At 43.4% G+C, this 10,104-nt stretch overlaps 1 long non-coding RNA gene across 1 annotated transcript; it reads right to left on the bottom strand.

Moving 5' to 3' along the window:
* Nucleotides 1-880: 880 nt before the first annotated feature.
* LOC132381338 (uncharacterized) lies at nt 881-5,710 on the bottom strand. Its single transcript, XR_009508009.1, has 3 exons — nt 3,482-5,710; nt 3,076-3,399; nt 881-899 (listed from the first exon to the last, which is right to left on the bottom strand). It is a non-coding gene; the product is annotated as an uncharacterized LOC132381338 (long non-coding RNA).
* Between the last annotated feature and the right edge of the window lie 4,394 nt (nt 5,711-10,104).

Raw genomic sequence — 10,104 nt, 5'->3', positions numbered from 1 at the left:
AATTCTTAGCTCTACCGAGAACGATTCTACACCATCTGATCCCATGTCATCTCTTTCTAATGATCTAATTTAATTTTTAACCAACACAGACACACCACACCTTCTGCCTACCTCCTCGTCCTTGTGATACAATGTGTATCCTTAGACATCAAGCTCCCAGCTATAATCTTCTTTCAGCCACAATTCAGTAATGCCCACAAGGTCATACATGCCAATCTGTAGCTGTGCTACAAGTTCATCTAGCTTATTCTGTATACTATGTGCATTCAAATATAAAACCTTCAGTCCTGTATTGATCACAGTTTAAAATTTTGTCCCCCCTATACATTGCAACTCATCCAACTGCAATTTTACCCAAACATCAGCTTCTTACTAGCAGTCTCACTACACACTGCCTCTGTTTGTAAACCAACAATTTGATCCTCAACCCTTTCACTTCATTTCCCATCCCCCTGCCAAATTTGTTTAAACCCTTCTGAACAGCTCCAACAAACCGGTCTGCAAATCTATTTGTCCCCCATGGATTCAGGTGTAACCTGTCCCTTTTGTACAGGTCATAACTTCTGCTTATCAAGGCCCAGAGGCTTGGAGTAAAGAGGAAAGGTGTAAAGTCCCAGGGGTTGTGAGGGGCCTCAGACTGCATTGTCTGTTGATTGTGCTGTCGTTGGGGTTGCAGTGTCAGAGAATGCAATGGGGTGAGATAGGGAAGGTGAAAGTTTGGGTTTCATGGGATGCCTCCGTTAGTCAATTAGTTACCTTGACAACGGTGACGAAGGTGCTGTAGAGGAAACTGATGATGAACAGAATGGCAAAGGCAGCAACTGTAGGCAGATTGTCATCTCCATCCACGTGTCCCTGTTCTTCCTTCCCCTCCTCTCCTGGCAAATCTGTGCAGATTTCTAAAAGAATTGAGACAGTGAGAGCATTAGTTTCTTGTCAATGTTTCATGAAGATCAACATGGCAATAAACTTGAGTAAAATTGATGACTTGAGTCATGTTTCCTCACAGCATGTCACTTGTAACCTGGGAGCCCCTGGACAGAACAAAATGAACTAGTTTCTCCAAATCGACTATGTTCGCTCCGCTAAATATATGAACAAGATCTTCACTTAGCACTCATTAACCATCATCCCAACTTATAATTCCCACTGGGGAGAGCATGTATGTTCAGCAGTCCCTCCAAGACAGATTGTTCAAAGACCTGGAGTTGGTTATTCATTTCATCAATTATTATCTCTGTAGTTAAAGCCTTCCAAACTGCTGACAGATCTGCTAGCCTTGAGTGAGTGGCAAAGTTGGTCACGGGTGTTTCTGCCCAATATCGAAACCATGAATAAATCTAGTGAATAGTGTCAGCACTCAACGCATTGCTGCAGGTCCCAGGGCACCACCGGCTACATATTGTCCCTTTTTTCTGTAACTCTCCACTTTCTGAATGAGTTCACCAAATGTCTTCACAAAGTTGATAAAATGCCTTTCCCTGTCAAATAAATTTGTATATTTGAAACTGTGGACCAAATGTTCTATCTGTACAACTGTAGAACTCCAGAATCTTCTATCATTTGCACAGTGGAAGCTGCAATACACATATACCTATATCTACTTGAATGTTTGTCTATCTGCTTATACAATGAAGAACAAAACCAACCAGGCAACACTTCCCACCCCTCATGTTTAAGTCACACATTGTATCCCAAAATTACCGGCACAGAACACTGGCAGCCGAATGCTTTCCATATCTTCTTCATTGATTACACAAACACAAGCTGACATTTAACCTCTCAAGCAGTCTACACAAGTTTCCAACAGGATCAGACCTGACACTGGGAAGTTAAAAAAAACTGCAGGATCTCAGAAATGTTGGTAATTTATTTTGGTGTATTTAATCATGAAATAAATATTTCCATTTTGAGCTAACGAGAAAGGACTTGCAGGTCGTCTTGCTTGTTTCAGTGATGTGAATCACACTGCTGTAGGATCAACCATCAATTGAAGGTTGACAATTGGAGTTGTCAGCCACTCTGACCATGGGAATCTCTGCTGCAGAGAACCCAGTAACCCAACTTCTTTCCATCTCATCTGGTGGGGAAGGTTAACTTTAGAGGTCTCCTATTGGGATTTTTTTCATATGATGTTTACCGGAAATATTCTGCTCTTTCACCATCCAGGCCAATGTTTACACCGCTAGTGATCTCTCTGCATCTAAAATGTAAAGGTTTTTACTTTCAGAAATGAAAGAGAAATTGTGGAAAGTGTTCAGCAGGTTAGAGAACATTTATGGACAGGGAAAGAGATAACATTGCAATAGCATCACAAGTGTACTGTGTACCATTGCTTCAGCACTAGTTCTGTGCCTGGCTGAGTACTGTGCATCTCTCTGGTTTGCTGGGACTCAACAACTGTCTGGGTCCAGTTACATTCCACAATGCCTGCTCCAGTGGAACTCAGTTCCTCCAGTTCTGCTGACAGATAGATTTGCTTCATGTCTCTGAGACGCTGGTGTGCAAACATTGATCCTGCAGTCATTATTTCATCAGTCCCTCACTGACAAGGCCGGCATTCCTTGCTCTGCTCCAGCCGGCCGATCACAGAGCAGTGAAGAGTTTGGTGTGGGACTGATGGATATGGGTAAACAGGGTAGGAAGGCCAGTGTCCTTCACCAAAGAACATCAGAGAAATAGATTGTAATCTCAAACTAGAATCCGGCACAGTCACCTCTGGTTGTGTGTTCACGCCATTGTCCTGAGGCTTGGGAACAGACTGTAGGTCAGTGATCCTGGTACTAGTACTGAGGGAGTGCTGCACTCTCACACATCTGTCTCAGATGTGACAGAGGGGCCCAGATGGGCACTTACTGATGGACAGACAGACCTTGTGTTGGTAGTTTGGAAGAGAGTCAGGTTCTGAAAGCATCGGATGAACTTTGATTCTTTCCCACTCTCTGCCTCTGCATTATTAATCCACTCACACAACGACAACAATGACACTCTTGTTGTTACCTATTGACCTTGCTTGGCCCTGGGTTGTGGCTGTGGCAGAGGATGTCAACAGTGGAGTGAATCTCAGAATCATACCTTGTATGTTTTTGACATCCTGCCTGATGCTGGTGTTGGACTGGGGATGAGACACTGTGCACCTGCAAACTGAGCCTTCCTTCCACACCTCTGTGCTCATGGTCAGGACGTAGCTAGCAGTGAAAGTCCCCATCTGTTCCAGAGCAGCTGGTCTCACACTGATGTTGGAAGAGATCAGAGAGTCCCCTTTCTCCCTGGTGATGGTTATTTATTGTGGGTAGAATCCAGAGGCAACACACTCGAGGGTGACCGTGTTCCCACTCTTGGTCTCTCCCTCTGGTGGTGGCAGCAGTCTGACTTTGGGACCTTTTGTCTCCACTGGAACTGATGGGCAAACAATGGAAATGTCAAACATTTTTACTGAGGTAACAACGTTGTCCATTTAAATCGCTGACCTCTTGCCCACCTTTGGTACTTTTTGTCCGTGCTGATACTGGTGAGGTTGAAGAAGGTTGTTGGACAGAGCAAGTGTACTCCACCCCACTGGCCCACTCCTCCACACTGAGCTGGAGTTGGCTGATCACTGTGTCTTGGGTTCCTTCCTCTCTGGGCTTTTTGATCATGTTTGCTTTGATTTTCTCCCTCTCGTTCACATGCCAGTGGATTTGGACCTGGCTCAGATCAGCACCCACAACCATACACACCAGAGTAGTGGTCTCGTTGATCCACATCTCTTCAATGGAGGGATTTTGGATAAAGACAGACAACTCTGTAGATGAGAAATAGAAAATTTACAAACTGGACAATATATGCTGTCAGCTGGCTTGACAACTTCAGCTCAGACTTATCCTGAAGCTCAATTTGTACAGAATTGTACATTGGAATGAAATCAGGTTTGTTTGCAAAGTGGGTTGCTCATCTCTGCATACAACCTTTGACTGAGAAAACAAAACCAAACATCAAGGAGTTGATTTCCTTGGGACACAGTCGGGTCACAGCAGGGACTGCAGGACAGTTGACCAGCCACGTGACATTTAGCTGCTGGAATGCCAATGAAATATGCTATTGGAGCTGTGAATTGCAATGAGAGATGCAGTTTTTCATCAAAGACATTTCCTGCAATCTTCCTGTCTCAGTGCATGTGAGCGTGTGTAGATCCATTTATGACAGTGACCTGAATCAAAGAGCTGCCTCATATCTGTTCAGACTGAGCCTGAGATTCCTCCAGGTTGAAAACTCTGATGCTGACTTTCGGATCTCCCATGAAAAATCTCTCCTTTTATCTCTGTAACTTGTCTGCCGCAGTCAATGATCTCACTTTGTTCCAGTTGTCCTGTTCACTTCGTCTATTTCCATCTCTACACTTTAAACCTACCTGCCATTCTATTTCCTTTGGAGTCTGCTTTTCATTTGCCGGACACTCAGACATGACTTTGTGTCCCATCATTCACATCATTAGTAATATCAGTGAAAAGTTGCAGGGCCAACAAACATCACTGCAGAACATTGCTCATGATTAAATGCTATTGGGTTCAGTCCCCTGATATGTGACACAGTGATAATGGAGTTTTTGATGAATGATTGTAAGCAATTTCAGTCCATTAGTGTACAGCAGATCCTGGCATCTTGTGGGGGCAGCCACCTCAGGCCAGCATTGGGTAGTCACTGGAAGAGCTGAGCACCATGGTCAGTAAACATGAAATAGCACACCTGCATTCAAACCAGGACATCTCAAGGAAGTCTCTGAACAACGTCCACTGACATATCACCTGTGGAAACAGAGGAGCCAACAATTAACCACTGTTACACCACCATCAACAATGGTTACCATGTCAGCCCATGGGCACACTTTGGTAAGGGTGATCAACTGGCTGGACTTCAACTCCAGGCATATCGGCAGAGACTAAAGACCACAGCGATGGTAGTGAGGACCAGGAAGATATCGTCAAGGAAGGCAGAAGTATGCTTACTGGACTGTTGAGTTGGTAAACTGGGCAATATTCAGAGATAATATTCAATCTTCGAATCGGAATGAATATGCCACAGTTATCACCAACTTCATCAAGACCTGTGTGGATGAGTGTATCCTTTCGAGAACATACCGGACATACCCAAAGAAAAAGTTGTGGATGGAGCAGGAGATTTTTAGTCTGCTGAGGGCTCGATCCGTGGCAGTCTAGGCTGGTGATCCTGCATCAGACAAGATGCCCTGTGAGCGGCCTGTTGCTATGTGGCTCGCTGTGACAGGTGGGTCAGCCTCTCTGCCTCGTGTGGTGCCCCTCTCTTCTCTTTCGATGAATGTCGTTGATATCAGAGATGGTATTGTGGTTCTGTGTTTATGGATTGGACAGTTCTGTTTATAGACTGTGGACATTTTCAGACTTAACATTTTATACTCTGTGTTTTTTATCACCCATTCCTTTTCCGTTTGTTGTACAAGGGCAGGGTGTGTGGGGGTTGGTGTTCTGTTAGTTTTTTATGCACAGAAGTTGTTTTTTTGAGGGTTATGTTCCTGTTCCATTAGGAGAAGTGAGCGAGGGATATTGGGGTGAGGGATTGATTATTGGGATGTTATTTTTGTTGGTCATGGAGGGGAAAGGGTGTGTTTGATGTTTCTGTCTGAACAACTTTCATATTCTTTCTTGTTTTCGTGGCTATGGAGAACACAAATTTCAAGTTTTTAGTGGATACAGGCTTTGATAATAAATGCACATTTGAGCAATTCCAATTGAGCTTAGAGAAGGAATCAGATCCCCTTCAGTTCTGGCAAAGTTTTCAGGCCATTACTTCCTGCAAGGTGAAAGCCAACAACATGAATGGCAGTGATGCTTCATTCCCGGATGAGCTCAATGCCATTTAAGCACAATTTGGAAGGGAGAATAAAACTACATGTGTGCAAATCCCTGCAGTGTCTAGTGACCCTGCCATCTCTGACTCAGACACGAACGTCAAAACAGCTTTCAAGAGGATGAACCCTCATAAGGCATCAGGCCCTGATGGTGTACCCGGTAGGGAATTGAAAACCTGTGCCAACCAACTGTTGGGAGTGTTCAAGGACATCTTCAATATCTCACTGCTGCAGTCAAAGGTTCCCACCTGTTTCAAAAGAGTGAGAATCATACCAGTGCCCAAGAAGAGCAGCTGCCTCATTGACTATTGCACTGTTGCACCCACATCTACTGTGAAGAAATGCTTTGAGAGGCTGGTCACGGCCAGAAACAACTCCTGCCTAAGAAAGGACCTGGACCCACTGCAATTTGCCTATTGCCAGAATAGGTCTATGGCAGATGAAATCTCACTGGCTTTCCACTCGACCTTGGATCACCTGGGCAATAACAATACCTGCTGTATGTCAAGATGTTGTTAACTGAATGCAGCTCAGTGTTCAACACAATCATACCCTCAGCTCTAATTAACAAACTCCAAAACCTGGGCCTCGAGACCTCTTCTCCACAATTGGATCCTTTACATCCTCACTGGGAGACCACAGGAGCATCTTCTCCTCAACACTAGAGAACCTCAGGGATGTGTGCTTAACCAACTGTTCTACTCTCTCTGCATACACGACTGTGTGGCTAGGTACAGCTCAAGTGGAATTTATAAATTTGCTGATGAACCACTGTGGTCAGAATTTCAGGGTGATGAGGAGGCAACCAAGAGCAGGATAGATCAGCTGGGTAAATGGTATTGCAACAACAACCTTACATTCAACATTAGTAAGATGAAGTAATTGATTGTAAACTTCAGGAAGAGGAAGTCATGGGAGCACACATCAGTCTTCATCGAAGAATCAGCAGTGGAAAGGGTGAGCAGTTTCTGGTTCCTGGGTGTCAAAATCTTCAAAGATCGATCCTGGGTCCAACACACATATTTCTTTATTTGCATAGTTCTGATCTCATCCTTTGTCTCTTCTTCCAATTCTCTCTGTCTCTGTCTCCACTGAACTCACAAGGTGAAAACAGGAGAAAGTGCAGACCACCAGATTCCTTCCTCTGGGCTGAGATTTCTGGGGATTCATTCCCTCTGAGGGAAAAAATTTCTCTGCATTGCAGTTTCAAATGTCCTGCCCCTTTGTAACTCTGTCTGTTTGTTCATTGCTCGATGACAGATGAAATTCTCTCAACATCTACCCTCTCGTGCCCTTTTACATCTGATACGTTTGAGTCCAGAAATCTGGATTCTTCTCAACTGCACTCAATGCAGACGCAGACTGTCTGGTCTTGGTCATTGTCTGACAATCATTGAGTCTCAGAAAGGTACAGCACAGAAACAGGCCCTTTGGCCCATCTGGTCTGTGCCGAGCCATTTAAACTGCCAAATCCCATTGACTTGCACCCAGACCATTGCCCTCCATACCCCTCCTATCCATGTAACCATCCAAACTTCTCTTAAACATTGAAATCAAGCTTGCAAGCACCACTTGCTCTGGCAGATCATTCCACACTCTCTCAAATCTCTGAGTGAAGAATTTTTCCCTCTTGTTCCCCTTAAACATTTCACCTTTAACCCATTATCTCAAGTTCTAGTCCCACCCAACCTGAGTGGAAAAAGCCTGCTTGCATTTATCCTATCTATACTCCTGATAATTTTGCATACCACCATCAAATCTCTCCTCAGTCTTCTAAGTTCCAAGGAATAAAGGCCTAACCTGTGTAATCTTTCCTGATAACTCAGTTTTTCCAGTCCTGGTAGAATCCTTTTAAACTTTCTTTGTACTCTTTCAAGCTTATTTACATCTTTCCTGCAGGTAAGAGACCAAAACTGAACAGCTAAAGATTTTTATTCTTCATGTATATAAAGGATGTAATTAATAAAGTTAATTAAATTCAATTCAACTCAAATTCGGCCTCACGAATGTCTTACACAACTTGAACATAACATCCCATCTCCTGTACTCAGTACTTTGAATTGTGAAGGCCAATGTGCCAAATTATTTCATTATGATCCTATCTACCTGTGCTTCCATTTTCAATAAATTATGGACCTGTATTCCCACATCCCTTTGTTCTACTGCACTCCTCAGTGTCCTATCGTTCACTGTGTAAGATCTGCCTTAGCTGGTCTTACCAAAGTACAACACCTCACACTTGTCTGCATTAAATTCCATCAGTCATTTTTCAAACTATTTTACCAAATTTTCCAGATCACATTACAAGCTCTGATAATCTTTCTTTCTGCCCACAACAGCCACAATTTTGGTGTCAATTGCAAATTTGCTGATCCAGTGAACCATGTTATCATCCAGATCATTGATACAGATGACAAACAACAATGGACCCATCACTGATCCCTGTGAGACTCCACTCATCACAGGCCTCGAATCAGAGAGGCAACCATCTACTATCACTCTCTGGCTTCTCCCACAAAGCCAATGTCCAATGTAATTTGCTGCCTCATTTTGAATGCCATGCGACTGAACCTTCCTGACCACCCTCCCATTTGGGACCTTGACAAATGCCTTGCTAAGGCCCATGTAGATAACATCCACTGCTTTTCCTTCATCAACTGTCCTCGTAACTTCCTCAAGAACCTCCATAAGATTGGTTAAACATGCCCTACGCACACAAAGCCATGCTGACTATACTTCATCTGTCCACATCTATCCAAACACACATGTATCCAGTCCCTTAGAAGACCTTCCGATTGCTTTCCCATTACAGATGTCAGGCTCACTGGTGCTAAAGATGTTTTAAATTTCTCTGCTAGCCACCACCCCTCCCCACAATTCTTAATTTGCTTAAAGACAGTAAACCTCCTCCTCTGTAATCTGTAAAGTGTCCATGTCCTCGCTTCTGATTTGCCTCACTTCTATAGACTCTCTGTCCATCTCCCAAATAAATACAGACACAAAAAATACATTGATGATCTCCCCATCACTTTTGGCACCGCACATATATTACCATTCTGATTTTCTGGAGAACCAATTTTATCCCTTGCAATCATTGTGTTCTTGACATATCTGTCGAATCCTTTGGGATTCCCCTTCACTTTGTCTGCTAGGACTACCTCGTCCTTTCTTTTAGCCCTTCTGATTTATTTCTTATGTGTTTCCTTACATTTCTTATCCTCCATCCGTACCTCATTTGTCCCTACCTGCCTATACCTGCTGAGCACTTCCTTGTACTTCTTAACCAGAGATTGAATAAGAAATCAAGTATCACACAAACAATGTTGGGATTTCTACGTACTGATTAAGGAAACTTTTCTGAATACATTTGACAAACTCAGTCCCTTTTGTCATATGGGAGTCCAAGTCAAAATGTCGGAAGTTGAAATCACCTACTATCACAACCTTATGTTTCTTGCAATAGTCTGTGATCTCCCCACAATTTGTACCTCTACATCCTGGAGGATGGTTTATAATATAGCCCCATTAACATGGCCATATCTTTCTTATTCCTCATTTCCACCTGTAAATCCTCACAAGAAGATTTCTCCAGTCTCGCCTGATTGAACACTGCTGTGACAATGTCACTGATGTTTAATGCCACACCTCTGCCTTCAATCCCTCCCACTCTGTTGCATCTAAAACAATGGAACCCCAGAATACTGAGCTGCCTGTCTTGCCTCTCCTGCAACCAAGTCTCACCAATGGCCACCATATCATAATTTCTTGTGTTGAGTTCTGCCCTGAGCTTAACTGCCTTTCACACAAAAATACTTGCTATGAAATATACGCAGCTCAGAACATTACCCACGGTCACGTGACGGGTCAAAGAACCAGCAGAAATGGAAAAAAACATTAGTGTCTAGTATTGCTCTAAACTAATAATGTTCATTAGTAACTACGCAATACAGTACTATAAATGTAGATATATTTGAACAGATCAGCAGTGACATGTGTGTGTGTGTGTGGGGGGGGGGGGGGAACTAGGAGCAAAACTGGCTCTTTTAAACCTGGGGTAATGGATAGAGTCTTTCGATGATGAAGAGAGTTCAGTTCAGTTCAAGATAGTTATTTAAGTAGCTTTGGAAAGAGGGAGAGGTGATGCCGTTGATCTTCCTGTTGTCTTCCATGGACTTCCAAAATCCCTGTTGTTCTCCGAAGTCCTGTAGAAGTCACCGATTGTGACTATAATAACATGTGAC

This window comes from Hypanus sabinus, chromosome 26 (genome assembly GCF_030144855.1).
Source record: "Hypanus sabinus isolate sHypSab1 chromosome 26, sHypSab1.hap1, whole genome shotgun sequence".
Classification (NCBI taxonomy): domain Eukaryota; kingdom Metazoa; phylum Chordata; class Chondrichthyes; order Myliobatiformes; family Dasyatidae; genus Hypanus; species Hypanus sabinus.
The sequence above is the reverse complement of the archived record's forward strand: the minus strand, read 5'-3'. Positions and strand labels throughout refer to the sequence as shown.